Source organism: Cervus canadensis, chromosome 1 (genome assembly GCF_019320065.1).
Source record: "Cervus canadensis isolate Bull #8, Minnesota chromosome 1, ASM1932006v1, whole genome shotgun sequence".
Lineage (NCBI taxonomy): Eukaryota > Metazoa > Chordata > Mammalia > Artiodactyla > Cervidae > Cervus > Cervus canadensis.
In genome coordinates this window covers 36,328,179-36,333,675 of record NC_057386.1, presented here as the reverse complement: position 1 = coordinate 36,333,675, position 5,497 = coordinate 36,328,179, and the positions used below count along the sequence as shown (strand labels likewise).

Below are 5,497 nucleotides of genomic sequence, written 5' to 3'. Positions count from 1 at the left end.
CTAAAGAAAAGTTTTGAAGGTTTTTAAAAAAAATGAGTCTCTGTGTTTTTATTAAATTTATTTTGAGATATGCAATATTTTTGCTTTCACAAAGTGGATTTTTAATATGAGATATGAATATTTTAAGACTCTTAATCTGTGTTTTTGAACTGTCTAATAACAGAAAGGTGATGCCTTAATCTCCATTTAGAAGTTGTCCATATCCATTTTACCATGTCATCACAAATATTAATTATTTTTAATCATTTCAAATTTGAGAGGCAAAAATATACTAAAAATTTACTTTGCTTTTTCTGTTTCCTAGTGAAGCTGAGTATTTTCTTCTGTTAAACATATCATTTTTCTCTTTTGTAAATTGCCTTTTATGTTCTTGGGTTATTTATTCAGTGAGATGTCAGCATTTTCACTTCAATATTTTTATTTTTTAGTTTGTTTCAGATTTCTATTAGATCTTTACAGGTTAAATATACTAACGTTTTCATATTTTCTGCAAATATTTCTCCAAATCTGTTGTTCGTCTTTTAATTTGGGTAATTTTTACCTACATTTAAAATGTGGTTGTGTAGTCAGATCTATTGATCTTTTCCTTCATGCCTCCTTCCATTGCTTACATGCCTAGAATGCCTGCTATCATTGACAGTTACATAAACAGTCACTTATTTATTCTCTTGGGCTTTTAAAATTTGGAGCTTTGTATTTAACTCTTAAATTCACCCTGCATTTGTTTTGGCACATCGTGTAATGTAATATATACATCTAAGAGGTCTTTATTTTTCAAATGAACAATCAATTGCCTCAACAAGAGGGAGTAATCCATTCCCTGCCCCACCCTCACTGATTTATAATGCTTAATTTATGATGGGAATGCAGGTTGTTGCAACATCTTCGAAGAGCAGCTTGTCAGTATCTAGTAAGGATGAAAATGTACAAGCCCTGTAACCCAGCAGCGTCACTCCTAGGTTTATACTCAGACAAGAGCACCAACCGGCACACACGTAAGAATGCCCACCAAAGCATTATTCGTAATGGTCCATTGAAAACCCAAATGTCCATCATCAATATAATAGAAAAATATTCTGTCGTGTATTAATACAATAGGGTGTAATACAGTCATGAACATGAACTTGTTAAAAACTTATAAGCAGAAAACTCATCTATTGATAGAGTTGGGAGACCAGAAGGGGGCGCTCTCGAGCCCTGTGTGGATAGCCGACCCCAACAGAAATAAGAGAACTCACGTTCTTTCACTCAGCCAACGAAAAGCAATGAATTCCTTGTTTGTTACAGCACTCCCGACTTCCTTTAGCCCCCAAGATATTATTCTCCTTCCCTTGCCGTATTGGGACTTGCACTTGGCTCTCCGTGGTTGCAGACTCTGAACTGCAATTCTCTGCTGATCCCAAATTAACCCATCTTTGCTGGAGAAATGTCTGGCAGTCTATTTGTTTAAGGTCAACAAATTAAATCCATACCTGAATACTTGGAAGAATCTTGGAAGCATATGAAGGAAAAGAGAATATGTATTATATGAATTGTATATATACATAGATAGATAGGCAGGCTTCCCAAGTGGTGCTAGTGGTAAAGAACCCGCCTGCCAATGCAGGAGACATAAGAGATGCAAGTTTGATCCCTGGTTCGGGAAGATCACCTGGAGGGGGGCAGGGAAACCCACTCCAGTATTCTTGCCTGGAGAATCCCAGGGACAGAGGAGCCTGGTGGGCTACAGTCCATGGGGTCACAAAGAGTCAGATATGACTGAAGTGATTTAGCATGCATGCACATACATATATGTGTGTGTATGTGTATGTATATATATACACACACCCCAGAAAAGTGTGTTCGACTGGTCTGTCTTGGGTCATAAACCCATTACTTAAGCCAGGGAAGAATCTTTAGTCAGGTTCTATCCACATGGAAGAAAGAAAAATGACACTACAGGAAACAGGGCAGATAATTAAGAGAGAATGAGTGCTATTAGAAAAATAAATATCTATTATAGCCTTTTCCTTATCTTTTAATTCATCATTTCTAATTTTTTTCTCTTCATTTTTCTGTATAACCCTTTCTGTAATTCCTCTAGACCTTTCTACTCAAAGTGTGGTCTGCTACCCAGCAGCATCTGTGTTATATGAAAGTTTGTTGGAAATTCAGAATCACAGGCCTTCCTCAAACCTTCTACATCAAAATCTGCATTTAAACAAGACATCCATATAATATATATGCGTAGTGTGGAAGGAAAATCAAAATGGAGTTATATAGCTAAGAGAGCTCTCTCAAATGGAGCCAGGAGGCCATTGAAGAAGTGTGACGATGAATGTCGCAACCCAGATGGAGTCTGAACTTTGACCATTTATAGTAAGTCCCCTACATACACACCTTCACGCTTTGGACTTTCAAAGATGCAAACGTGTGTTCCATCCTGTCGGGCGTGAGTGAAACTGTATCTTGCCTTCTGTTTCCTCCTGCCTGTCCACTCGATTCCAGCCCCTGAAGCCAGCTATTGTACTACCATACTTTTCAAGGTATTATATTGTAAGATTAAAAAGGTTTTCTTTATTTTTGTGTTTGTTTTTTATGTATTGTGTGAAAAGTATTATAAACCTATTACAGGACAGTCTATACAGCCTATTGTGTTAGTTGGGTCCCTAGGCTAACTTTGTTGGACTTATGAACAAATTGGACTTACAAACACACTCTCTGAATGGATCTCAGACAAAAAATTTGTCTTACTGCAGACAACCAGAAGATTTGCCCAATATTTCAGAAACTCACAGTACTTATTGGACCTGTGCCTAAATAACTCCTAACAAACTCTCTCTTACAGACAAATACTTTCTTGCATTGGTGCGTGCTTAGTCACTTCAGTCGTGTCCACCTCTTCTTGACCCCATGGCTGTAGCCTGCCAGGCTCCTCTGTCCATGGGATTATCCAGGCAAGAATACGGGAGTGGGTTGCCATTTCCTTCTCCAGGGGATCTTCCCTACCCAGGGATCGAACTTGGGTGTCCCGCATTGTGGGAAGATTCTTTATCGACTGAACTACATCCAAGTTAATCCTAATTCTTGCCAGACAACTTTAACAACATTGTGTCTTTTGCCTTTCTAATTCCCCTGCCCCTTTCTCTTCCCTGAAACACTCATTTTACCCAAATCTGTGTCTCCAGAATTTCAGCTCCTAAGACCTCAACTAAACTCTTTCTTATTTGCAGCCTTCTCTATTTCTTGGTCATCAGTGGTAAAGTTAAAAATGGTAAAGTTCTTGAAGTTGGTTCTAGAGTCTTAATTCAGTTTTCTGCTGTGATAACCCTAATTCTTTATTTTAAAAATTGAGGAGGATGGGACTTCCATGGTGGTCCAGTGGTTAAGAATCTGTTTTCCAATACAGGAGACATGGGTTCAATCCCTGGTCAGGGAACTAAGATCCCACATGCCATGGCGCAACTAAGCCCATGCTCAGCTAGAGAGCCTACCCGCCGTAAATACTGAGCCCGCATGCTCTGGAGTCCATGTTCTGCAAAAAGAGAAGCCACGGGTTGCCACTAAACAAAGCCCACACACTGTAACGAAGATCCAGCATGGCCCAAAAAAGTTTTCTTCGAGGAGATGATTTTCCCAAGAACTTTTCTACTGAACCCCTTTGCAGGCTTTTCTTGGTTTAACAAGATCTTTCAGGATCACTGAGACCATGCCTTAGAGCTTTTAAGCATTCTCTTGTGTCCTCCATTAAGTCTGCCCCAATAAGAACCAGGTATTCAGATTATTCAGCTTGGCTCTCCCTCCTAGCTGCCTACTAACCTTCCTTTGTTGATCCTTGCCTGCAGGAGTCCAGATTTAGAGCACTGGGAGCAAATATGAATTCCTTAAGCTTCTGTGCTGGTCCAGCTTCATAGAGTCCTGGGTGGAGTGGGGTGGTGGTGAGATGTCAACTAATGGACTGACAGTGCCTCCAAAGAGCAATGTGGGAAAGCCCTCTGTGTTCTCTGGGTTATCATCAGGTCCAAACCTCAACTCTGGGCTTCCCAGGTGGCGCTAGTGATGAAGAACCTGTCTGCCAATGCAGGAGACCAAAGAGATGAGGGTTCGGTCCCTGGGTCAGGAGGATCCTTTGGAGAAGGGCATGGCATCCCATGGAGAAGGGCATTCCAGTATTCTCGCCTGGAGAATCCCATGGACAGAGGAATCTGGCGGGCTACAGACCATGGGTCGCAAAGAGTCGGACACAACTGAAGTGACTCAGCACACACGGCACAAACCTAAACTCTGTCTGTGGGCTTTGCATAACCCTGGGGAGGGGAGCATGGCTCTTGGGAAAGCATGAGAATGGAAGGGCCTGCTCTATGGTAGCGTCTCTCTCTCTTTCTTTGTCTTTCAAGCTGTGCTTTAAGGGCACTGATCCACAATGGATTTTGGATCTTGTGGAACGCAGCCATGACCATAGACTGCGCATTTTCATCAAAAGCAGTGATCTTCTCCTCCAGTGTATCTGTTCCAACTTCATTGTCTTCAACTACACACTGTATCTGAAGTTTTTCAATTCCATACCCCACTGGAACTAGTTTAGAAAAGGCCCAGACTAAGCCTTCTGCGTGAGTACCTCTGATGCACTTCTCCAGTTTTGCCATACTTGTCTCATCATCCCAAAGGTTCGTGTCTGGTAAGACAGAGACTTGGCAACAAGTGATGGTTGTTTGGCTTTTTTTGACTCATACTGTGCAAGGGGTTCTTCTCTTAGCCTCTTGGCTTCTTCACTTTCCTCCTCCTCATCAGATCCAAAGGGATCAATATCCTCATCATCTTTATTATCTGTAGCTCCGCTTTCTGTGGTGCCTTCCACATTAGCGGGGCCATACTTGCCCAGAGCCTTCTTCACCCCTGGCAGGCTGGTCTTTTTGTAAGATTGGATGTGATTATACCTTGGGCTTCGCTGGTGGCTCAGACAGTAAAGAACCCACCTGCCAATGCAGGAGACCCAGGTTCAGTCCCTGGATTGGGAAGATCCCTTGGAGAAGGGAATGGCAATCCACTCCAATATTCTTACCTGGAGAATTCCATGGACAGAGGAGCCTGGTGGGCTTCAGTCCATGGAGTTGCAACCGAGTGACTTTCACTTCATATACCAACATATGGCATGACACAAGTCAGGAGGTGGTGGGCCCGAGACGGCTTCAAATTCTGCCATGTTTACTTGTGACGACATAGACCCCTAGATGTAGCTCTTGTCTGCCAAGGAGTCATTCAGCACCCAGAGGTGGGCAGGGCTTTTCAGGTTTTCAAAACCCATGATGACAACTGATGGAGAACTGGGTGGCAGCGGAGGAAAAGAGAAGCACAGGCAGTTGCCGCTGAGCACTAAGAGGAGAAAAAAGGAGTGATAGTGTCTCTGTTTGACATTTCACATGCATTTACACCCACCTTACATCTCTTTTGTAAACCCTATGAGATAGAGTTATTCTTTCAGAGCCTCCTTATTTTCCCTGTCCCACGATTTTAAGCC

General features: G+C 42.1%; 1 pseudogene; it reads right to left on the bottom strand.

Moving 5' to 3' along the window:
• Window positions 1–4,256: 4,256 nt before the first annotated feature.
• LOC122426381 lies at window positions 4,257–5,284 on the bottom strand (annotated as a pseudogene).
• Window positions 5,285–5,497: the final 213 nt, after the last annotated feature.